We start from the raw sequence: 26,856 nt of genomic DNA on the forward strand, positions 1-26,856 counted from the left end.
GGGGAGGGAGCGCGCGCGCGGGATTCAGCGGGGCGTGGGGGTCTGTATCACGTGACAGGCAGACGCCCCCGCTACAGGCTGGCTGTAGGGATGACGTCACTACCCCTGACTGCAGGGGGTGGCACTTCCGTTCCCTCCCCCATTGCGGCTCCCCCAGCCCCTAGTATCACCACCGTTTCTCCTCGTGGGGAGTGGGCCGAGGTTAGAAAAGGGTTTTCCACACGGCCTTGGCTTTTGGCTGCTTCCCCAGCAGCCTGGAGTCCGGGCCCTGGGACTAGAGCGGGAGCCGCGGCCGCCCCCTCCCGACGCGACCCATTGTGTGTGCGGCCGGCTCTGGGCGGAGGCTGGTGCCTGGCCCCCGTAGCTACCCGCTGGGAAGGGAGCGGGGGCGGGCCCTTCAGCAATCAAGGCCAAGTCCCGCCGTCGGCCGGGTCTCGCGTCCAGACTGCTGCGTCCGCCCTAGCGAGGTCCGACGCTCTGGACTCCCGGCCGGGACGCGGCGGCCGTCGCCTGCGTCCCTGGGGCGCCTGGTGGTTAGTAACCCGCTCAATGGAGCGGGTCCACGGCCAGCCCGGCGGGTGTGTGGTCAGCGTCTGTCACCGCTGCGAGGGGAATGAGTCCAGCAGTCGTTAGGAGCTATTTGGGGAAACTCGGGGTTTGGGTGACTCAGCGCGGTGAGCGCTATTTATAGGTAAATACGCTAAGAGGAGGGAAATACACTGAGCCGGATCCGTCCGCCGGAGTACAGCAACCAACTTCATTAGGAGGAAACAATTAAAAGACAATTTTTTAAAAAATATATTTTTTAGTTGTCGATAGTCCTTTGTTTTATTTACTTATATGCGGTGCTGAGAATCGAACCCAGTGCCTCTCACATGCCAGGCAAGTGCGTTACCGTTGAGCCACAGCCTCACCCCCTAAAAGACAATTTTTTAAAGAAAAAAGATTGAGCTGTTTGAGTGTGTGCTGTGAGACAACTAGTCTCACGAGCAGGCTCGTTAGAACAGTGTATCTTTAAAAGTCGGAACGTTTTCCAGAAGTAGATGGAGAGTTGGAAGACACGTCTGGACTGTCTTTCTAGCTGATAGTTCTTGAAGTAGGAGCATTATTTAGTGCAAAAGACTGAGCAGTCCTAGTAGATTCCAGAATATCAAGACCTGCGTTTTTTATTAATTACAGGATTTGTATAAACATGTGGTGGCAGGGTATAAAACTGAATGATGATAAAAGTCCTTCTTTACATGATATTCTTTAACATTGAGGTTTGTGTGGCATTTATCCAGCATCAAAAGTCTTATAAATTACGTTTCCCACCCAATTTTTTTCTTCCCAAGAAAGCACTACAAAACATTACATACAACCTGAGGTTCTTCAACAGTGTATAAATGCTGCCATTAACTTTTAAATCACTAAACAATGATTTTGATCTTATTTTGTGGTTTTAATCCCCTACTCCCAACTACTGGAGGAACTACTGGAGGTAGAGGCTAAGAACAATTGTAAAACTGGCTGCAGGGAGGCAAGAGTTGACAACCAGCATGCTTAGCCTGCACAGCTCTTGGTAGGTAGTGTGACATGAGCTGTTTCTTGAAGGAGAGTTGGTTTCCTGGATGACCTGAAGTTCGGTCAGCTAAGAGGAAAGGAATACGAAGCAGAGAGCAAAACAATGTCAAGAATAACAGCTAGGTGGGTGTCTAGGGATTGAAGAGGAGTATGAAGGGAGCTGGACCTATGGCTAGGTCATGCAGGACTTTTTATACCATACTGAGGAATTTGGGCCTTAGCCTGAAAACCTACAACTTTTGGGGAGACACATACCCCACCCAAAAAGCAATGGGCTGTCCTACAAACTTACACTAAAATTTTGCTTATTATTTCAGGGAGGTTATTCCTGTTGTACCTGAGTTTTAAAACCTATAGGAAAAGGGAAGTCATGGAAAGATTTTTTTTAATGGAAATGACTTGGTCAGGTGTGCATTTTGAAAAGTTCATTGGTAAGAGGCCTGGAGACTTGAAGATGAAATGTAAAACTGCCTGTGATCTGCGTAAGAATCAACTAGGACCACTTTTATGTACCCAGGGACAGTGGGAATAGAAAGAGAAAATCAAAAAGAGTAATTAGAGTAGGTGGAATGGGAAATTGGCTGTGTGGGACAAAGGATACTCAGACTAGGTATGGCCTCAGAGCCTGGAGAAGGAATTCTGTTTTCTCCCTGTAGCATTTGAAATATCAGAGAACTATCCTAGGAAAGCTAAATGTACAGCCTAACTCCATGGAGTCTTTAAAATAAAAGTGGTAGCTAAGAAAAAATGGGAGAATCTAAGGTGGACCTAAAAGGGTACTATGGGAGAAAAAGCCTAAGAAGAAAACCCTGGGGAACACCCACATTTAGGGGAAGAGAAGAGCTGGAGGTCCATCAGTGATGGTGACGGCAACTAAAAATAGAGTGCTGTTCTTAACATAACAAGTAAAGGAAACATTACTGCTTTGGTTCCTTTATAATATTGAAAATTTCACTCTTTCAGTGAAAATGAAAGTATAATTACTTTTCCACAGATTTGAATTCAGAAGGGAGATGAGGGCGGGAGAGGATTAAATCTTGTTTTTCTCTCCTTTTTGAAACTAGAGATACCTAGAGAAGAAGAAAAGGAGAAATGGAGGAAATCAAATGTCTCCTTCCCCTGCTTAGCTCTAAGCCTTCAAGGAAAAGATTTAGGGTATACGGGGTTGCTGTGACTGTGTTTTTAGTTCCCTGTGGCACTTAATCTCCATCAATTAGTACTAGAGCTGCTAAAATGGCAGTCTGGCTAAGGAAACAAGGAAATATAGAGGGAGAAGGGGTTTCTTTTGCTTCCTCCATCTTCTCCCTACCTGTACCAGCTAACATGATCTAGAGATTTATTGGAAGCAAGGACTCAAGTACACAACTACCACCACCCCAAACTTAGTGGCTTAAAACAACATTACTATGCTTGTGAAAATGCAATGTGGACCCAGCTCAGCAGGAACAATTTGTTTCTAATCTACTTAGTGTCAGCTGGGGCAGCTCCAAGGCTGAGGACTGGCATCATCTGAAGGCTGTTTAACTTGCTTGTCTAGTGATTAATACTGATGGCTGGGACCTTAACTGAGCTATCAGCCAGAACACCTACACATGGTCTCTCTTTGTGGTCTGGGCTTCCAAGGGTCCCAAGACAGAGCCCAGTGGAAGCAGTATCACTTTTTATGACCTAGTTTTAGAAGTCATGCAGCATACAAATCACTAAAGCCATATGTATGCTAAGGAAGGGAATCCAGAATCTACCTTTTAATAGGAGCAGTGTCAAAGAATTTGCAATATGTTTAAAATCACACATAATAACTTCCGATAGATTTATAAACATTTTTATTATGTTTAAAATGTTTAAACATAAGAAATCAAATAAATATCCTCTTTCTCATGTTAGGAAGAATTTTTTTAAAAAATCCAAACATTTAAACATTCCAGCAAAGAGCACTCCTGAGCCAATTTGAATAGGCAGTTTGTTTTTAATAATCTCTCTCCACTTTCCTCTCCTTGGTGACCATTCATTGCCTCCAGGTGGGCTTCCGGTATACTTATGCCTCCTTCCCTCAAGCTAGGTAGGACCTTTTCAGTGGCAGTAATCAAGCCCTGGAAGTAATCAAAACAAATTTTGTTTTCCCTCCTTGAATTGCCCTCATATTTGGACCTCACTGGATCATTTGGAAGGCCATCAATGGCATAATGTCCCTAATTCTAAAAGTTAAAAAGCAAAATTCTGTAGAGATTATTTCAATAAGTATAATAATTGATAATTAAAACAAAAGTAACACTTCTTAAAAAAAGGATTATGTGCTTTCAGACATCAGGATACTGACTTTTTCATCAAATTAATTCTAAAAGTACACTTGAGATTTTAGGTATTCCAATTTGCATGATTCTCTTGAAAATGACTTAACACTTGATTATTACAGTAAAAAAATTAAATGATACTTCTCCCATTTTTACAATGCATACTGCCTTATTTTTCTTTAAAATCAGCACATTATTTGATTAGTAAAAGAGCTCAAGAGTTTTCTCTCTAAGGAACTGAAAATGCTACTTTTCTCTAAGGTTAAGTAATCTTATAACCTAGTATTCTTTTTTCACATCTATATATATATATTTCATGTCTTCATTTCCAATTTCAATCAATGCTAACATAACCTAATATGCTTTAAAATTCTCCCTATACTAATATTAATTTATATGTCTTTGTGTTCTTTTAGAAAGATGTGTTAAGAAAGAGAAAGAAATAGTGCTTATCCCATTTCAATACTTCATACTCTCCAAAAGGCTGATACATTTTGGTAATTTCACATAATTACTTATGTTTATGCTAAGTCAGAATCACATTATAAATTCATTCTATACAAGTTTTAAGTAAGAACAACCAGATAATGAGCAAATACACAAACTACTTTATTATTTTAGTATTATTTAATTATCTTGAGTAGCTTTTTTAAAAAAAATAAAGTATAATTTATTTTAAAAATTTCTTATACAGCAACGATTTTTTAAAATATTGAAACAGCTTCACATTAAATTAGCCGACTTTGTTATCAGGCTCCAAACTGTTCTTTTCTGTGACTTCATAGCTACCATGGAGGCAGCCCAAAGGAGCCTAAGTAAACACTTTTAAATTACGTAATGCAGTCCTGAAGGAGGACCAACCCTAAACAAACTCTGCCATAGAGTTTTAAAGATGCTATTTTCCATATGCTAAAATGCTCATTGCTCTATCTATAGAATGACTTTACACTAATGATAACATAAAAGAAAATTGGAAGTGAGCTAGTCCATCTCTAGAAATGTCAAATGAAGGCAAGGATAAGGAAATTATTTCAAAGTAATTATCTAGTAAATTTTTTTTAACCTTATAAACCAAGCATTTAGTAGTATTTTTGGAAAGTGCTATTGTGAAACAGGCACATTGAAAAATAAAATATGGTATTGCTAAGAGTAAAAGTGTTCTGACTGCTAACACATTAAGAACTAAATAAAGTCTTAGTTTTTATAAGTAAAATAATTCAGATCCTTATGTTATTTTTCTTTATCTTCCTATGAATTCAAATTGCAATTTATTTTTAAAAGAAATATTGCCAGCCAGGCACAGTGTCACACATGCCTATAATCCCGGCAACTCGGGAGGCTGAGGCAGAAGGATCCCAATTCAAGACCAGTTTCAAAATTAAAAAAGTGCTGAGCATCTGCACCTCAGATAGGGTGTTAATATCTAGAATATACAAAGAAATAAAAAATGTAACACCTAAAAAACAAATAACTCAATAATTGAGCAAAGGAACTGAACAGACACTTTTCAAATGTATGAAAAAATGTACAATATCTCTAGCAATTCGAGAAATGCAAATTAAAACTACACTGAGGGCTGGGGATATAGCTCAGTTGGTAGAGTGCTTGCCTCACATGCATAAGGCTCTGGATTCAATCCCCAGCACCACAAACAACAACAACAACAAAACACCTATACTGAGATTTCATCTCGTTCCATTTAGAATGGCAATTAGTTTTTGTTTTTCTTTTTGTATTAAATTTATTCATTCTTTTTAGTTCTTCTTGAAAGAAGTGTATATTTTGGCATATTATACATACAAGGAGTATAACTTATTCTAATTAGGATCCTATTCTTGTGATTGTACATGATGTAGAGTTTTGCTGGTTATGTGTTTATATATGAACATATGAAAGTTATGTTTGATTCATTCTACTGTCTTTCTTATTCCCATCCCCCCATCCCTTCCTTTCCCTTTGTCTAATCCAATGAATTTATATTCTTTCCTCCCACTCCCCCTGTTGTGTGTCACCATTTACATATCATAGAATAGAAATGTTCAAGAATACAAGTAACAATGTTGATAACATTGTAGGGAAAACATTACATATATATTGTTGGTGGGACTGCAAATTGGTGCAACCACTCTAGAAAGCAGTATGGAGATTCCTCAATACTGGAACAATCATTTCACCCAGTTATCCAAAGTATTTAAAATCAGTTTACTACAGGGGGGCTGACTGGAGAATACAAGTTCAGTGGATTAGACAAAGGGAAATGAAGGGAAGGGATGGAGGATGGGAAAAGGAAAGGAAAAACGGTGGAATGAATCTGATATAACTTCTCTATGTACATACATGAATATACCACAGTGAATCTTCATGTACATACACAAGAAATTAATTTAAAGAGAAATCTATGGGTAAATGTCAGAAAGATCAATAGAGGAAAAGAGGTGTTGGGGTCTGAATTAGAACAAGATATATTCCATGTTTGTTTAATTATGTCAAAATGGATTCTACTGTCATGAATAATTAAAAAGAACCATTAAAAAATAAAATTTTTAAAAAAGGGCTGGGGGGCTTGGGCTGTAGCTCACTTTGTTAGCATGTGTGAGGCACTGGATTTGACCTTAGCACCACATAAAAATAAATGTCCATATACAAATGTCCATATACAAAAGAATTCTGTCCATATACAACTACAAAAATAATATTTTTAAAGTTAAAAGGTGGGGGCTGGGGATGTGGCAAAGTACCTCTGGGTTAATTAGCAGTACCCGCCCTACCCCCACCCCCAAAAGAGAAAGAAATATTGCCAAAGTCAATGTGTATTTTTTCAACATCTGGGCAAAGCCTGAGGTTACACATCAAAGAAAGATAAAAAATAAGTCCTTGAGATAATAAAATTATTTACATGAATATATGAGCAAAAAAAATCATGGAATTTGGTTGAAGGAACTGCTGAACTTTTAGGAAAATTTCTCTGCCATAAATGATCTTACTCCATAAAATAACAAAAATTTTGAAAAGTAAAATTAATACTTTGGAGGGCTGAGGGTTGTGGCTCAGTGGTAGAGCACTCGCCTAGCATGTGCGAGGCCCTGGGTTTGATCCTCAGCACCACATAAAAATAAATAAAGATATTATGTTCAACTACAACTGAAAAATAAATATTAAAAAAGTTAAGACTTTGGAGACTACTATCTGTATGTTTCAAATTTGGAAATGCCAACAGACTCTGCTATGAAAATACTTTTATTAGTTATGTCATTAGTTTTATAAAATTTTAATTTTTATTTCTGTAATCTTTATTTCATTGATTATTTGGTCTTGATCTACGTTTATAAATCCAGTGCCCACAATGTCGTACTTCTGTATATCCTACTTATTGACTCATTATTTCATCTGCTCTTCACTAAGTAGTTTTTCCCCCCAGAGTGGACTCACAGATGCTATATTTGCTTTTTTCATTAATTCTTGAATGGCACAGATTTAGATGTAATAGTTTAGGGTTATGCTGGCTTTACCTTAAAACTGCACAGATAGCTAACTGGGCATGGTGGCAACATGCCTTTAATTCCAGCAGCTCAGGAGGCTTGCAAGTTCAAAGCCAGCCTGGGGATGTAGCTCAGTGGTTAAGCACCCATGGATTCAATCCCTGATACCAAAAAAACAAAACAACAACAACAACCTTGCACAGATATTTTGTTTTATTTTCTAGCTTTAACTATTGCTTAGAAGTGTAAGCCAGCATGATTTCCTCTGCCTCGTAAGTGATTTCTTTTTCTGCTTGGGGGTCTGAAAAGTTTTTCCTTATTCTTTATGATTAATAGTTTAACCAGGATATGCCTCAATATTGAATATTTTTCTCTGAACATTTTATTCCACAGATTCAGTTCTTTCATTATTTGTGGAAGTTCTCTACTATTACATTTTTAAGTGCTTTTTGTGATTCATTTTTTACATTATATACTCAGGGAGATGAGTCAGCCTATATTGTGTCATCTTGTCACTTCCATATATGTTCTTTGCAATTATTTTGATATGTTTTTCTTCTGCATTTACTGAAGTTTATTAATTTCTACAATTTATTAAATTCATTTGTTCGCTGTAATTTAACTACTGTATATGGCAGACACTGTGGTAAATATGATCACATCTCTTCCTTTATAAAGCTGACATTTTAGTAGAAAATAGAGGAAGAACCCCAATCCCAGAGGAAGAGGTACTGCCTATTTGCTGCTGGTACCTTTGAGAGGCTATGTTGGGACTGGCTCTAGAGGAGTGGAAAGTAGTTGAAATTTGTAGCTAATTACCACACTGTGAGATCTATATCTGGGGCAATGCTGTCAGGTACAGAAGGTCAACAAAGAAAAGGCAAGTTTTTTTCCCTCCCCTGTCCTTTACTTTGTCTTCCCCTATTACTCTTTATTGGCAGAACAAAACAAGAATTCAGCTGGCAAACTAGAAACATAGCTTGTAGAGCTCTAGTCTTGGCATTACAAAAGCATAGTATGGAAAATAGTAGGAATATAACAGGTAAGAAGGCATAGTAATGTTAGGTATTATTATAATAGTTATCATTTAATGAGTGCCTATGAGCCAGATACTATGCTAGGTACTTCCCCATACATCTCTAAAACTTGTAAAAGCACTACAAGGTAAGATCATTAACAGTTATTTCTACATGAAACCTTTTTTTATTGGTGATGTCAGATCACAGAATCTTATCAAAAAGCTCACAACTTAACCAAAAGAAACAAGAAAATTTCTCCTTTGTGTTTATCAAAAATTTGCACTTAAGAGACTGTTCTTTTTGAAGTAAATTATTATTTTTTTTTTTGGAAAAGTACACCACACAAACTAAGAAGACACCATTTTTTCCCCATTTTTTATTGTTGCATTATAGTTGTACCATATTGTGTGACTCATTGTTACATATTCGTGCATACATACATTATAACAATGTAATTTGGCCAATATCATTCCCCAGTATTTCTCCTTATAGGCTTTTGATACACTGTTTCATTAAACTCTTCTGTGAAAGAGTTGCTAATTGACAGTTTCAAGGAACTTAGTAAATTAATTAAGGTATTCCTTTTTCTAATCATCTCCTCACCATCAACTAATATGCAAATGCTATGTTAAAATACTTAGTAAATAATTATAATTATTACTGTGTAAGTTACAAGATATATATTAATGTTTTTTCCTTGAAATTCCATTATGTGAATTTCAAGAATACCAAACTTCTTCCTTATTCAACAATGCACACACACATATATATATGCATTTATAGTCATTATGATGCTGAAAACATATCACTGGGACATAAACATATGTATGACAAATAATGTATTTCTTTTTCTGATTATAAAAGTAGTAAATGGTAAATGAAGAAACTTGAAAATATGTTAAAGAATAAGTATTTTTTAAGGAACAGCAGGAGGGCTGGTGCTGTAGCTCAGAGGCAGAGCACATGCCTAACATATGTGAGGCATTGGGTTCAATCCTTAGGACTTCATAAAAAATAAATAAATAAATGCTGTCCATCTACAACTACAAAAAAAAAAAAAAAAAACAGGAAAAAAATAATCAGCAGTTCCTTTATTTAGAGGCAGCTATTGACAGCTGACATATTTCCATGCAGTTTTTAAGCTGATGACATTTAAACTGTTCAATTGTGTACACTTCCTTTTTTACATAACACTACACAAAACTATTTTCAGTGGCTGTATAATGTTTCCATTTAAGAAAATAGTACTTACTTTCCTTATAAATAATGTTGCTGAAAGCTTTTGTATGCATAAACCTGTTTAAGCATTTTAGATGACTTCCTAAATTAGGATAATAAGGCAAAAATATCAATATTTTTAAGTTTCTTCATCTAGTAAAAAAAATGTGCTATGAAAAATCATTTCTCTTTTATTTATTTATATACTCTTTTTCTTTCTTTCTCCTCTCCACCCCATGTTTTAATATTTAAACCTTCAAGGAAAAACCTGCTCTTTAAAATTTGGTGGGGGGTCAGGTTCAAAATTTATCCTTAATTTGAGGACATAAATTACTTCTACATAATGCTTCCATTTCCCTATTTCCCAAAATGCTCACCCAACAGTTTCCCCATCCAACTAACATGATCTTGTGTGTACACCACTAATTTATGCAAGAGATTAACAAAAGCAAATGAATAAACCAATAAAACAGTTATATATATATTATAATTTAGTTCCTTTAACAAGCATTATTTAAATGAGGGTTCTCCCCTAAGAATTGTTTAAGTTATACTAAGTAAGCAAAATTTAAATATACAGAATTTTTAGGAAATACAAATGACCTCTATAAATCTTTTATAACTCTGATCATTATCATTCCTTTGTGCCTGGATCTCCCACTAATCCCCCCCCCCAAAAAAAAAGCCATAGGCAGGACAAAATTCAAACTCTTTAGTCTAATCTTCATTCTCTCTATAATCTGTTCTGCCTCAACCTCAGATGTAGCATGTTGTAACACAAAGTGAAATGGGTCCAGTTTGGGGAGTAAAGAAACCTAGGAGGGTGGGGATGTAGCTCAGTGGTAGTGCCTTGCACAACTTGGATAAGGCCCTGGGTTTGATTCTTGGAAGGAAGGAAGGAAGGGAGGAAGGGATGGAGGAAGGAAGGAAAGGGAGTTGGGGGAACCTGGGTAACACAAGTGTCAATGTTGGAAGCGAGACCTCAGGTGAGACATTTAACTTTCCAGGTGTCAGTTTCCTTTACAAAATGATGGACTGTGACTAAATCATCTCTAAAGGCCCTTTAAGCTTTAAAATTCACTCTCCAGTTCTAGTATGTACCTATCTACATCCTTTATTCTTGACAAACAGGTATACTACTGATCAATCTTATTCTTTCCAGCTTCCTTCCTTCCTCGTGCTGTTTTTTCCCCACTCCTAGTTTAAGAATTTGAACCTGCATCTGCCTCATCCCCCGAGTCTGTGCTCAAAACTCAGTGTGCTGCTGCTTACTTTTCTCTCTTTCAAACTTTGTTTTAGCTGCATAATTCTTTCTACTTGACATTTAGAACATTTTGTTGTAAGAAATAGGTAGAATATGGGGCTGGGGATGTGGCTCAAGCCGTAGCGCGCTCGCCTGGCATGCGTGCGGCCCGGGTTCCATACTCAGCACCACATACCAACAAAGATGTTGTGTCCGCCGAGAACTAAAAATAAATAAATAAATATTTAAAAAAAAAAAAAAAAGAAATAGGTAGAATATGAACTAGTCTTTTAATCTTGAGTTTAGGTCTCTTCACTAGTCTCCTAGAGAAATTAAACATAATTAAACATCCAGAAAAATGCAGGAAATTAGCACTGCAGTAAATTTGAAACAAAAAGTATGAATAGCCTCTATTTCTTAGCTTTACTCAGAACATTAATTATTCTTTTGAATCTTTTGCTTTAATTTAAAATACATATGTACACATACATATATATGCATGTACAGATGTTTTGAATATGTATTCAGCTGTCTTAATTTGTTCAATCTTTGAAGAATATTTAATAAGTTTTGAATAACCACCATTTTGTAGCTTGAAAACACTAATGCATTCATTTAGCATGTGCAAAATTCCAGGTTGTATTGAAATTCAAGATGTGAAAATCAAAGGAAGTGTCTATGCTTTTTCTTTTTCTTTTTTTTTTTAATATTTATTTATTTAGTTAGTTATTGGCAGACACAACATCTTTTGTTTGTATGTGGTGCTGAGGGTCGAACCCGGGCCACACGCATGACAGGCGAGCGCGCTACCACTTGAGCCACATCCCCAGCCCAATGTCTATGCTTTTTCATACAATGCATGCACTTCAGAAACTCTTGAAACGATGTGCCTCTCACCAGCTCTTTCACTTCCCTGAAGACCTCAGTATAAAGTTAGGGTCAAGGAAAGTATTCTGTTTCAGTGTTATTCTGAAAACCATCAAACCCATTATTTTGGGTCTAGTTTTGATATACTGAAATTATATATATGTATATATTTGAGAGAGAGAGAGAATTTTTTTTAATTTTTATTTTTTAGTTCTCAGCGGACACAACATCTTTGTTGGTATGTGGTGATGAGGATCGAACCCGGGCCGCACGCATGCCAGGCGAGTGTGCTACCGCTTGAGCCACATCCCCAGCCCAATATATATTTTTTGATATTCTGAAATAATACATATATGTAGGTATGCAGATTTTTTACATGAATGGTGTTAACTTCTTTAAAAGTAATGTTTTCGAAATTGTAAACAAACTGTATTAAAAAGAAAAATATTGGAAACCACAGAAAAGTACTGTTACCTTGAAGTATCCCATAGCCAGAGAAAAACCAATGTTAATTCATGTTTCTTTATTGCATTTAAACTAAATACTAAACACCAAATACCACACAATCATGAATCACTTTAAAGATAGGGATATGAAGTCCCTAGGCAATATAATCTTATGGGACCACCATCACATACAGGGTCCACTATTGACCAAAATATTACTTATATGCTGTTTTTCATATTTAGCTTATAATGACTGTTTTCTCTTGTTACTGAATATTTTTCAAAAACATGCTTTTAACATCTGTATAACATTCCAACATAAATATATATATCAAAATTTATCCTTTCCCTCATTTAAAATAGATTGTTCCTCGATTTCTGCAATTATATAAGGATATTTTAGAATCTATACTTGTCTACTAGTAATCAAAATATTGTTATTGGTTCTCTTTTTCTGTCATGTTTCTTTTGTGGAACAAAAAAGGGTATTGTGTGATTCCTTCTTCTCATCTATTCCAGCCCATCCGTGACTTTTTCTCAGCATAAAAACCTCACTGTGGACAATGTTATAGAACCTATCCTTTTTCCTTTCTAAAATAGTGTCATCCCTGAATGAGGTCCATATTTCTACAGCTCTCCTTCAGCAAAAGAATGTGAGATAAAGCCAATTCCATGCCTGCATAAAATCTGGAAAAACGCAGATTTTAGCTTTCAAAAAAAGATGAAATTCATGAGACTAAAATTCCACTATCAAACAAATAGGCAAAGAATCATTTCTACTGGCTATATTATAAAATCACAAATAAAAATATGATTTTTGTCAAACATGGAAGTGGGGATAAAAAGGATGAAAAAAGGGAGGAGGGAGATGGAGAGAGAAAATACTAAAAGTTTTAACTGGTAAATTCAGTGAAAATTATATAATCTTCCCTCTAATTTTTGAAGTTTTGACTTTTTTGTAATATGCTACATTCAATATTTCAATAATTACCACATTCTGCATTAGTTTTGATCCTTCCCCACACACTGAGTGAAGTATAGAAATCAGAGAGGTGGCACAGTGCTTTTGAAATTACTCTAAAAAATCCTGGGTTAAAAATCTTTTTAAAATTTTTTAATTGATTTTAAAAAATGACAGCAGAATGCATTACAATTCTTATTACACATATATACCACAATTTTTCATATCTCTGTATATAAAGTATGTTGACACCCACTTCCTGTCTTCATACATGTACTTTGGATAATGATGTCTATCACATTCCACTATCCTTGCTAATCCCCTGCCCCCTCCCTTCCCCTCCCACCCCTCTTCCCTATCTAGAATTCATCTATTCCTCACATGCTCCCCCCTCCCTACCCCACTATGAGTCAGCCTCCTTATATCAGAGAAAACATTCAGCATTTGCTTTAACTTCACTTAGCATTATCTTCTCTAATGCCATCCATTTACCTGCAAATGTAATGATTTTATTCTCTTTTATTGCTGAGTAAAATTCCATTGTGTATATATACTAAATTTTTTTTTATCCATTCATCCACTGAAGGGCATCTAGGTTGGCTCCACAGTTTAGCTATTATGAATTGTGCTGCTATAAACATTGATGTGGATATGCCCCTGTATTATGCTGTTTTTAAGTCCTTTGGGTATAGTCCTAGAAGAGGGATAGCTGGGTCAAATGGTGGTTCCAAATGGAATCAAACTAAAAAGTTTCATCTCAGCAAAAGAAACAATCTGTGAGGTGAACAGAGAGCCTACATCCTGGGAGCAAATTTGTACCCTTCACACATCAGGTAAAGAACTAATCTCTAGGGTATATAAAGAACTCAAAAAGCTAAGCACCAAAAAAACAAATAACCCAATCAACAAATGAGCCAAGGACCTGAACAGACACTTCTCAGAAGAAGATATACAATCAATCAACAAATATATGAAAAAATGCTCAGCATCTCTAGCAATTAGAGAAGTGTAAATCAAAACTGTTAAGACATCATCTTGGGCTGGGGATGTGGCTCAAGCGGTAGTGTGGCTCGCCTGGTATGCGCGGGGCGCTGGGTTCGATCCTCAACCCCACATAAAAATAAAATGGAGATGTTGTGTCCACCTAAAACTAAAAAATAAATATATATATTTTTAAAAGATATCATCTTACTCTAGTCAGAATGGCAGATATCATGAAGACAAACAATAGTAAGTGTTGGCGAGGATGTGTGGGAAAAGGTATACTCATACATTGCTGGTGGGACTGCAAATTGGTGCAGCCAATATGGAAAGCAGTATGGAGATTTCTTGGAAAAATCTTTTCAACTTAATAAGTTTTGTTTGAAAGAAGGGTAGGAACTCTGTTGTGCCTATTTACCAATGTGAATTGCTAAGAGTTAAAGATGTTCAAGTTACTATTATTACATTAATTTTAATTTGGAAGGAACACTCATGCTAAAAACGGTTTCTCCCAACAGCTCTGGACATTACATAGATGGCAGAATTTTAGTGAACAAAGGAAACATTGAGGTCATAATAATCCAACTCTCATTTTATAGATGATGAAAATTATGCCCAGATAAGTTTAGAAAAACATCTCTACTACTCAGAGCAGCAAGTGTTTTCTTTTGGGGAAAGGAAACTCCTAATATTCTATAGGTTATCAGAAGAATATGCAACCATCACTGTTGTATAAATCCTGGGAGATCTAATTTGGATCCTAAGTATACATTTTCCCCTTACAAGTCTTAATGGATCATCCATTCCATCACCTTTCTCTTTACCACGGAAACAATATGGATGTGTGCCTTCAAACAAATTGGTGCTTATCTACAATGAAACTCATGAAAAAGTTAAAATCAATTTGGCCAAGTCCGAGTGTTGCACCACTTCTGTGAAAAATATTTAAATATACCCCTATGTATACTTACCTGTAGCCTTTCAACTTTGCTTCAAGAAATTCATTTACATAACTTTACAATGTATTAGTTTTTGTATGTTTGCTTTTGAATGGCTGGGAATTGAACCCAAGGCTTCTAGCATGCCCCTTACATACATTACAATGGAAATGGTGCCCACTGAAGTTGTCATCATAGGGACATTGCGTATGCTGTACATATGCAATTAATTAGGGAAGCTAACTGTGAATAGATCAATTCTGAAAAATAATGACTCAAATTTGTTTCTTGCTGAAGTAAACAAATAGTTCAGTACCTAGTTTCCAAGATCTTTCTGAACTTCATCCTTTAGTACCCAACTTCCAAGTTTTCCTTGGAGGTCTTCTCTGTTTCAGTCTGTTAGAAGGAGAGATTTTCTTATGAAAGAGCTTCACAGTAGTGGGTATCACTTCTATTCTCATTCCATTGACTATAATTTAGTCACATGCCCACACTTAACTGAAAGAGAGGCTAGGAAATGAAGTTTATCTGTATGGACAAGAAGTGATGGACATGGATTCTGATGTCTTATCTAACAGTCATTACTTGCTTGGGTGTTTCCCATCACCTACCTCACACAATTTCTGAAGTGGTTAACAAAAAAATATATCCTCAGATTGTCCTCACTCAATTCTGAAAATCCTAAATGGGAACCATGCTACATAAATGTTAGTAAAACCAGAAATTCTATGGTTTGGGTGATTTTCTTCCCTCAAGTTTTCATGTTAATGTCTGATTTTGTATACCTGGAGGTGTGTGTGTGTGTGTGTATCCATGAGCAGTATTACCTGATCAATTTTCTTTAGCAATCTAACACTTTAGGGCATGAGGAAAATCTATGAAATAACCTAAATATTAATATACTTAAATGGTAGAGAGAGGAAATGATGGAGAAATTGCTGTTAATTTGGCATCACTAGCAACTGCTTTTATGTATAGGTTGTTCAACTTCCTTGTTGCCAGAAGACACTGTGGATGGAGAAAGAAGCCAGGGAATGAATGACTATTAATTAAACTATATGAAAATCTATTATAGAAAATATGGTTACACTTTAAACAATTTTATTCTGACACTTCAGTGATTCCACTACATTGATTTCTTCATGAGACAATTAAGGAACAGCTTAAGTACTACAAAAATCCAGGATAGTCTCTGCTTCTTCTACATGAAGAAGAAACTAGAGATTTTCTTAGTTTCCAATAAAATATTCCAATTGACCAGAAAGAAAATAAATTGAAGGAAAAAGTATCTTAAAGGGGGTGGCTTAATGTCAACTCTAAGTGGAACATCACTAGAAGGTAGAAAATTCAAGCTTTCTTAATAAGCTCTCCGGCCAGTTGATTATTGAAAGTTATAAAATAGATACAGATTGAAACTCTAGGGTCAAATGAAGGGAATGGAATGGAATGAAAAATCAAATTGCTATACATATACTTTGATTACACTATATCAATTTCTGACCAAAGAACTGCATACATACCATTTGATTTATGTACATAAAATTCTAGAAATTGCAAACTGATCTGTTTTCTTTAGCAACCTAACATTTTAGAGCATTGGGAAAATCTATGAAATAACTTATGAAATCTATGAAATAACATTAGTATACTTAAATGGTGGAGGGAAAGGAAATGACAGAGAAATAAATCGAAGTTACAAACAAAACAAAATTAAAAAGTTTGAGTCTCCCATTAAGCCCCCCCCTTTAAATCCGCCCCCCCTGCTTTATGTACAGGTTGCCCAACCTCCTTGTTGCCAGAAGATAAGTAAACTAATCTACAGCAACAGAAAGCAGACCAGTAGTAACCAGGAGAGAGGTGAGCAGAGAGGGAATTATAGAGAGGCTGAGGAAATTCTTGGAGATTTCATCAGCTTTATTTGATCCTTTCCAATCTGAGTTGTTTTATCTTACCTTCTTCCTGATTTCAATGGCCAAAACTTCTAATCAGGCTTGACTAAAGGTTTATCAATTTTACGGATTCCAAAGAACCAGGTTTTGGTTTCATTGATACTCTCAATTGATTTTCTGATTTCCATTTATTGTTTTCTATTTCTTTCTTATTTCCTTTCTTTCACTTCTTTGGGTTTAATTTGCTTTTCTAATTTCTTATGGGAGACACTGAGATCATTTTATAATATAGGAATTTTGTTTCTAAATTTCCTCCATACATGGTATTGCCTTAGAATGCCATAAAATCTGATATGGCTTGTTTTTATTTTCATTCAATTCAAAATGCTTTCTAACTTCACCATAGGTTCCTTTTTTAATCAACATGTTATTTAGAAGAATGTTATTTTCTCCTCAAACATTTGTGGATTTTCCAGATAGCTGTCAGTTATTGATTTCTCATTTAATTCCACTGTGGTCCAAGAACATCCTTTGCATGACTTGAATTATTAAAAATTTATTAACACATATTTTATGGCTTAGAAAAAAGGTTTACAAGCTTTCTATAAAGCTTCAGTTTTCTATAAAGGTAAATTTAAATTAATTCTATAAAGGTAAATTTAAGCTTTGGGCCACATGTAATATTTTTCATATATTTTCTTTTTTAAAGAATTTTTTAAAATGTGAAAAACATTCCTAGTTCATAGACCATATAAAAACAGGCCAGTTGATATATATATATGGTCTGTATATCTATATATGGTCTATATAGGTATGTTTCACATATACACTTTAAAGAGTATGTGTATTCTGTTGTTAATGGAGTATTCTAGAAAAGTCAAATAAGTGATATTGGTTGATAGTGTAGAGTTTAACTTGCTAAGTTTCTACTTGTTCTGGTAATTATTAAAAGAAGGGTATCCAAATCTCTCACTATAGTTGAGAATTTGTCTGAGAATTTGTTTCTCCTTGTAGTTCTATCAATTTTTGCTTCATATATTTCAAAGCTATATTATTTGGGATAGGAACATTTAAAATTATTATATCTTCCCCATTAACTTGCCACTTTATTAATAAGAAATTACCTTTATCCCTGGAAATACTCTTTGCTTTGAAACGTACTTTATTTCATGTTAATATAGATGTACCCTTTCACTTTTAACTAATGCTAGCACTGGTAAAGTATATCTTTTTCTCTCCTTTCACCCTTATTGTTTTTGTGTCTTTGTATGCAAAATGTGTTTCTTATTGATAATAGCTAGTTGGGTCTAGTTTTTAATATAATCTGACAGTCTTTGCCTTTTAAGCTTTTTAATTTTGTTTGTTTTGTATGTAATGTTAGGGGTTGAATTTGGAATCTCACTTGGCAATACCCCTAGTCTAATATTTGCCTTTTAAATGGATGTTTAAATTATTTATATTTAATGTGATTATTGATATGACTAGATTTAAATTTGTCTTCTTGCTATTTTCTTTTTGTTTCATCTGTTCTTTGTCCCTTTCCCTCTCTTTCTGCCTTCATTAGAGTGAGTAATTTTTTATGTTTCTGTTTTACCTCCTTTGTTGGCTTGTTAGCTATAACTATTTTGTTTTTCTACTGGGTGCTACAGGGTTTACTGAATACAGCTTTAACTTACCAAAGTCTACCATCAAATGATAATACACCACATCACATACGCCAAAAGAACCTTACAACCTCATTCTTCCACTTCTCCCCTTCTTGCCTTTCAACTTTTGTCATATATTTTATACTTGTGTGTGTTATAAATTCAATAATACATTGTTATCATTTTTGTTTAGATTGTTGATTACCTTAAAGAATTCTAATTAATTTTAGTAGAAATTCTTATATTTGCCCATGTAGTTATTATTTCCAGTGCTTTTTATTCTTTTGTGTGGATCTGTATAATTTCATGTGGTATCATTTTCCATCTCTCTCATGGACTTCCTATAGCATGTCTCATGGTATGGCCTGATAGTAAAGATATCTGAGTTTAGTAAAGATATCTGAGTTTTTGTATGTCTGAAAACATTTTACTTTGTCTTTGTTTTTGAATGATATTTCACTGAGTATAGAATTCTGGGTTAATATTTTTTTCTTTCAGTATTTCCACTCTCTTTTCACTTGTAATGTTTCTGATGAGAAATCTGTCATCCTTCTTTTTGGTTCTCTATAACATAAATATTTTCTCTGGCTACTTTCAAGATTTTCTCTGTAACACTGGTTTTAAACAATTTGATTATATTGCCTTGGTTTAGTTTTGTTCTTGTTGTTGAGCTTGGATCTGTGGGTTAATAGTTTTCAATAAATTTGAAATTTTTGGATTATTTTTTCAAATATCTCTTCCACCTCTGTCTCTCCTCTCCTTTGGTAACTCTAATTATATAGATACTAAACCTCTGGAATTATAATCTAGAAGTCTATCCCAAATGAATTTCTTATCATTTTTTAAAATTCTTTTTCTCTATTTATTTATTTTTTATTTTTTATTTTTTAAAATATTTATTTATTTTTTAGTTCTTGGCGGACACAACATCTTTGTATGTGGTGCTGAGGATCGAACCTGGGCCGCACGCATGCCAGGCGAGCGCGCTACCGATTGAGCCACATCTCCAGCCCCTTTCTCTATTTATTTTGAATAGCTTCTTTGGTTATGTCTTCAAGATTACTAATCATTTTTTTCTGACCTAATTATCCAAGAATCCCATTTAGTGAATTTTTCATCAGATATTATAGCTTTTATTCCTAGAATTGAAACTTGAGTTCTAAAAATATATCTTCCTTGTCTTTGTTTTTCAGACCTATAGAATACTATTACAATAATGTTAATGCTCTTGTCCACTAGTTCTAATATCTGTGTCCATTTAAGTCCGATTTCAGCTCATTCATTATTCTTGTCATTATGAGTCATTTTCTGGCTTGCATGCCTGGTAAGCTTTAAGTGGATGTGAGGGATTGAGAATTTTACCATGTTGGTTGTTGGAGATTCTTTGTTCCTACAAATATTTCTGGGTTTTGTTCTGGGATGCAGTGATATTACTCAGAGAAGTTTGTCTCAGTCTCCCAAGCCATTGGTATTACAGGCGTGAGCCACCACACCCCGCTTTTGAACCTTTTAAAATATTAGCTTTTAATGGCCCTGTCCTTTACAAGATGATACAAAAGTCATGTGAATTTCTTTTTATTCTACCAAAAGTTTGTTTTAACATTATTACAGAGTAATAATTTTAGTTGTGCCTAGTAATTAGAACTGAAAATTTACCTCACAGAATAAAATAGGGTGACTCTATGCCTAGTTCCATGATTTTTAACTGTTTTAAAAATAAAACTCTTTAATTTGTTTAATATTTCAGAATACTACTAGATAGATATCCTCAAGAATTAGAAATCAGAAATTTCTGCATATTTTGTGATCTTATTCTTTCTTCTACCAATGAATTCTTCATTTAGGTTAAAAAGTTCATATTTGCCTATTTTTCATTTTAGGCCTTCTCATTTTGCCAGCAGCCTCTATCATGTCTCGTATCTTTTTCTTTCTAAAATTATGCTCTTCTGAGCTTTGTGCCTGTGTGCTAAGTATAAGAGACAAAATTCTAATGTTCTACACTGTTTCTTGGGGAGTTCCCAAATGCTCTATTTGTTTATTTTTTTTACTGTAGTAAGAATATGTAACAAGAGATCTACCCTCTTACCTGGTTTTTAAGTATATTAAAATATTCTTAACATGCTAATGGTTAGAACTAGGGTGCTGAAAGGAAGGCGAGAGAGAGGCAAAGAAAAATAAACTGACCTTAGGATGGTGTGAAGTGGTTTGTGGAACCAGGAAGAAGTACATTATGTCTTTTCATTTCCTTTTGTTGTAAGATCTTCAACTGGGAGTTAAGAAACTCAAATTTTAGTTCCAGTTTTGCCACTATTCATGAATGTATTCTCCAATCTCCTTAAATGGGGGCTAGCCATGAGAATAGAATTATTATACCTGAGAGGGTCTCCAAATCTCGGTAGCCATAATGCATGGATAGTTGAAAAACTGATACTCTTTGAAAAGGTGGGCGATAGCCCTAGTCAATATTAAATAACTCACTTTATGTATACACTAAAACTCTCATGGCATTGATATTGATGAAGTGTGAGATTACATAAAATACTTTTGAATATTCACTTGGTGAATTTTCAGTTTCTGTGGAAGTCTTATGTTCAAGGGGGGTAAACATCAATTAGTCTTCTCCCTGCCATGCACAACTATCAATAACCTTGGCTAAACTGTAAAAGAAAACTGGAAAAGAACATGCCACAGAACCACAAAATAGTCTAGAACTCTGTCTCTGAAAGTCTAACTCTAGCGTGATAGGGATTAAAAGCCAGTGAATAAATATGGGGCCTTTTCATAGATATCAACTTTACTCCAAGACTTTAAAAAATGCATAGATGTTATATTTATACTAAATATAGGAATACTGCGATTTAAAATGCAATGTTTATATTAAATTTAAGATAGAACTTGAAACTAAAGAAAATTATAGCTTAGGACAAGACTATATTAAGGCAATTGTTCACTCTCTATACTATTAACTATACTTGTGTGAAAAAGTTTGAGGCAAAGTGACCTTGATGGTATGTTAAAACCTATTTTAGGGGCCGGGGTTATAGCTCAGCGGTGGAGTGCTCGCCTCACACATGCAAGGCCCTGGGTTCGATCCTCTGCACCACATATAAATAAATAAAATAAAGTTATTGTATCCAATTACAACTACAAAAAATAAATATTAAAAAAACATTTTCTAGATGGAGATGGATGGTGGTGATGATTATACAGCATTATGAATGTATTTAATATCACTGAATTGTACCTTTAAAAATGGTTAAGATGATAGATTTTGTTATGAGTATTTTACCACAGTTTTAAAAGTAGGGGAGAAACCTTCTACTAAAATCGAATGTTATCAACAAATGAAGATTTATCCCGAGAAATTTTTAATTTCAATATACATATATGTTGACCACTATATCCTGTTATTCAGCTCATGAGTCATCTCTTATTGTGCTCTTGAAAAGAATGCTTGAGTCCAAGGTTTTTAAACAAATTAAAGAAGGTCCCTGTGAAGTAGAACCTTTACTTACCAGTTCTCACTTCTGTGGCTGACAGTTAGCCTGCATTTGTCAGTATACTACCTGTGTTTTTGAAAAAGAACACCCATAAAGAAAGAAGCCTGTTAGAAACAGTTCTAAAACAGACTTTTCATGAAGACCCTACCAGAAAATTTCTAGGATATCCTAAACAAATTAGACAAGCATTTACCTATGAAACTGTTCTTTTACAGGAGAGAAAACTTGGTTGGAAGGCTGAAATTATGGTATATCCTTATATCCTATAACAATACTTATTCAGCGATTAAAGTATATAACTGAATATTTACTTATTTTTATAAAATTTTAATTTTTTTAGATGTTGATGAACCTTTATTTTTACTCATTTATTTATATGTGTTGCTGAGAATCAAACCAGTGCCTCCCACATGCTAGGCAAACTGAGCCACAACCCCAGCCCATAACTGAATATTTACTGATAGGAAATACACACACACACACACACACACACACGCACACACACATAACAAACTGACGTAGAAGTTTAATAACAAAGGGTTGCTGGGTAAGGTAGTGCATGCCTGTAACCCCAGGAATTTGGGAGGCTGAGGCAGGAAGATAGCAAGTTGCAGATCAGCCTCAGCAACTTAGCAAGACACTGTCTCAAAATAAATTTTAAAAAATTTATAAAGGGCTGGCAATGTACCCCAGTGGTAAATCACCCCTCAGTTCAATCCCCTGTATAAATAACAATAATAACAATAACAACAAGGGATTAACAGTGATTATTTATGGGTGATTCTAATAAAAATTGCAAAAATTCTTTACAACATGAGGTTACTATTTGCTTATTCATTAATTCAACTAATATTTTCAGTATTAAATAAAACAGTCTCTGACTTTTAACTTTTGAGACTAAAAAGAAGGCATGATCAAACAATCGTGGAAAAATTTTCATTCCTCTTTCATTCTCCTGACTTAATTGCCCTGTCATTCTCTCTCTTGTTCATCCAAGACTTTGGCCCTTAGCTTACAATATCTGCCTCTCCTGTACTTTTCTGCCATCATCTACCACTGTAATGTCCACATGTACAACCTGTCAAAAATCCTTGAAGCTCTGATTCCGCCAGCTTTTAGAGCCACTTCATTGAGCAACCCATATCCAAAGCCATACCTTCTGATCTCTACATAGCATTTAATCTTCCATATTCCATAGGTTTTCAACTGAACTTCTTATTTCCCTCTCCCCCTCACAGTGTTCCAACCCACCCTTAAACATATACACCTCTTCTCCCCACCTCTTTCCTTTCTCCACTGTTCTATCCCAGTTAATAATACCACCATTGAACTCTACAATCAGATGAGGGATGGGGGTTCATTCTAGACCATCTAGGTATCATCTCTATCTCAGACATCAATGGCCTAATCCAAAAGGTCATTATTGTCACTATCAGTGTAAAAGTCATACAAAAATACTTACATTTTTTAAAAAAATAGTAATAGAAGTGTGTAGCTCAGTGGTAGAGCATGTGCTTAGCATGCTGCAGGGCCTGGCTTCAATCCCCTACACCAACCATAATAATAATAATTAGTGGTAGTAGTAGTAAGAGTACTTTACAACATTCAGCCCAAGTAATTTAAATTACAGAACAGTATTACCTTATTAGCAAACCATGAAATTTATACAGAAACATATATGAATTGTGCTACTCTCAGAATTCAGAAGCCCAAAAATGTTTAAAGTAAATGCATCCTCATGGCTACCCTTAGAGTAAGAACAGTGTACCCTCAGATAGTCAGAGAGGTGTTGCCTGACCAACGTCCTGAAAGATGGAGCCTTCTATCCCACAAGATATCAAAATGCAGTTTTCCTGAAGAGAAACAAAGGACAGAATTCAATAATGCTAAATGGATGACATTCAGTAATGCTAATATGAAAAAACAAATAGGAGCCTTCCATGGTAAATTCAGAAAGGAGATGGGAAAAGAGGTATGTTGTTAAGGGGCCTTCAGAAACAATGCCATCTAATCATTCCTAATTGGTTTTTTTGTTTGTTTTTTCCCGTTTTCTTTAATACACATGTATTGACAGTTAAGGGAAAATGTTCAAATGAGAGTTTAGGGGTTTAGCTTTAAGGGCAAATAAAAGCTTGTACAAAGTATTTTTTACATCAAATAGTTTAGAAGAAGCCTTGAATTTTAATAACCATATCTACTAGCTTTTTTTTTAACATCTAAATGATTTCAACTTTATATAAAAAGAAAAAAAGGTACTAAAGGAATTCTATTTAGTTACATGCTGTAAGAGTTTCTTTTTAGAAAAAGGTTTCACATCTATGGTACTATATTAGTAGTCTTAAAGTTCATTAAATGTATTAACAAGTAAGTCATGTCCACTTTGGGTTTTGCCAATAGCATAAACATCTAATTACTAAAAAAAAAAAAAAAAAACTGTTATAAAAATACATCTTCCAATAAAGAAGGAAAGTTCCTTGATTAAATATCTATGAAATTAATTTAATCTTCTGCTTCATATCAGACCTATCTTATTTTTTAAGTTTCTTTAAAATTGGGTTATACAGGGCTGGGGCTGTAGCTCAATGGTAGAACACTTGCCTTGCATGCGTGAGGCACTTACATGCGTGAGCACCACATAAAGATAAATAAATAAAGATATTGTGTCTATCTACAACTAAAAAAAAGTACTTAAAAAAAATAGGTTATACAATCCATATATATTGTCCAGAGTTCACTGGAGCAAAAAGTTAACAGTATGGGGTCATCAAGTAAATTAAATGTTAACAGCAAAAATTAAAGGACTAAATTAAAAACATAGGGCCTTAATCCTATATGATGAAAAGAAGTAAGGAAAAAGTATTCCCACAAGAGCTATAAAGTGCTCACCTATTTAAAATAAATTACTTCTTCAGAGCTGCCTTAAAAGGTTAATTTGTTTTTAAACATGTAAGCATTTCTTAGCCAACAGGGAATGTGATATATTTATTTTCTTATTTCCCCATAGATTTGTTCTGTAAGAAATAAATTTTATATATTAAGAATGTAGCATAAGGCTTAACTATCTTATACAACTGGTCACATATCCTCAGTTATATTACTGAGAGACCTAGAGAGCCTCAATTTTACTTCTGTTCATTAAAAATAAATAAGAAATGAATGTTAATACCTGATTCCCTGTTCTCAACTTCCCAGATAGGCTTAATCCCAAGTCACTTACGTCTCAAAGGAAGTCATGAGGTATATATAATTTTATAAGTTTTGTTTTTGTTTTGGGAGGTTGGTTGGTTTGTTTTGTTTTGGTTTGGTTTGGTGTCAGGAATTGAACCCAGGGTTGCTTAACCACTGAGCCACATTCCCAGGCTTTTTATTTTTTATTTTGAGTCAGGGTCTTGCTAAGGTGCATAGGGCCTTACTAAGTTGCTGAGGCTGACTTTGAGCTTGTGTTCCTCCTGCCTCAGCCTTCCAAATCGCTGGGATTATAGGTGTGTGCCACCACACCCAACTACAAGTTGCTTTTATTCAACATAAAATTTAACTGTTCAGTTTTCATTTGATAAGTTGCTAAGAGCAGATCCATTTCCATTATTAATTAATTCTTTTTATTATCTAAAATTGCTCCCCAAATAGAAGAATTTTAATAGGTAAGACAAAAAGTTAATATCAAGCTTTGGTATACTTCATGCCACAATATGATATATGTCATATCATCTGGATGTCACTTTTACAAACTAGAACATAAACAGGATGTCACTTTTACAAACTAGAACATAACCAGGAGAAGGAAGCCAAGAGGGTAAAGGGTTTAAAATCATAAAACAACTAAAAAAATAAAATATTAAAGAAAACATTAGAGTATATTTGGGGGGTTGGGATTCAGATGTCATCATGACTAGAAATAACAAGTTATATTTAAAGAATTATCACAAATAGGAATAAATTTGTTCTTAGTAGCTTCAGGAGACATTTGGACTACGGGTGGGAATAAGAAAGAGGCATGTTTTCACTCCTAATATTATAAGATTCCAAACCTGAATAGGCTAAATACCCTTTATTAAGCTCTTATGAAGTTCACATTATTTTAAAAGCATTGTTCCAAAACACTGGATTCATTTTATCCAAGCCAGCATTTTCATACCAATTTTAAAAAACTAGATAACTTTAAACAAATAGATTTATCCCTTTTCAGGTATCATTATTGGTAGAGGGTAAGAAGTTTACACTTACTGTAAATGACTTTCAGTTAATTTGATTTGTGGTCAGGAACATGGAAGCAAGACAAATCATCCGGGGTGGGGGGGGAAATCTCAAAACAAGCCCATAATCTTAACAGAATTAGAGTTTAAAATGCTATATAGGAATCTGCATTTCTAAAAATTGGAGTTATAAATTTCCCAACATGGAAGTACATTCTCAGATGCATGTATAAATTTTTCACCATGTAAATATCCTTTAAAAAAAGTATTTGTATTGATCTTTCATTAACAAGTCTATCCAACTACAAATAAATATGTTAATAAACACGATGTTCTCCTAAGCTAATAATTAAAGCATATACATATGTACCATGAGTAACCTCTAAGGAATATATTTTGTAATTATTATCTTCATGTGTCAGTTATCTACAGTGAAAAGAAATTATCCAAGTTATTTGGAAAAAAAAGAAATTGTCATTATCTAAAATAAATCTCAAGTTTTTCATTTTAAAAAGGAAATGTAGATGGGTAGATGTAGATGGGTAAATCTGTAGGAAAAACTCATAACATTCCTACCAATAAATTTCATTAAATGTTGTATAGATATATAATTTCAGTAATA

General features: G+C 34.7%; 1 long non-coding RNA gene across 1 annotated transcript; it reads right to left on the bottom strand.

Annotated features, from left to right (window-relative positions):
• Nucleotides 1-11,969: 11,969 nt before the first annotated feature.
• On the bottom strand, nt 11,970-22,399 carry LOC125616144. The gene is made up of 3 exons (XR_007346772.1): nt 20,726-22,399; nt 15,323-15,402; nt 11,970-12,017 (listed from the first exon to the last, which is right to left on the bottom strand). It is a non-coding gene; the product is annotated as an uncharacterized LOC125616144 (long non-coding RNA).
• Between the last annotated feature and the right edge of the window lie 4,457 nt (nt 22,400-26,856).

The sequence above is a fragment of the Marmota marmota genome, unplaced genomic scaffold (assembly GCF_001458135.2).
Source record: "Marmota marmota marmota unplaced genomic scaffold, marMar, whole genome shotgun sequence".
In the NCBI taxonomy this organism is placed as follows: domain Eukaryota; kingdom Metazoa; phylum Chordata; class Mammalia; order Rodentia; family Sciuridae; genus Marmota; species Marmota marmota.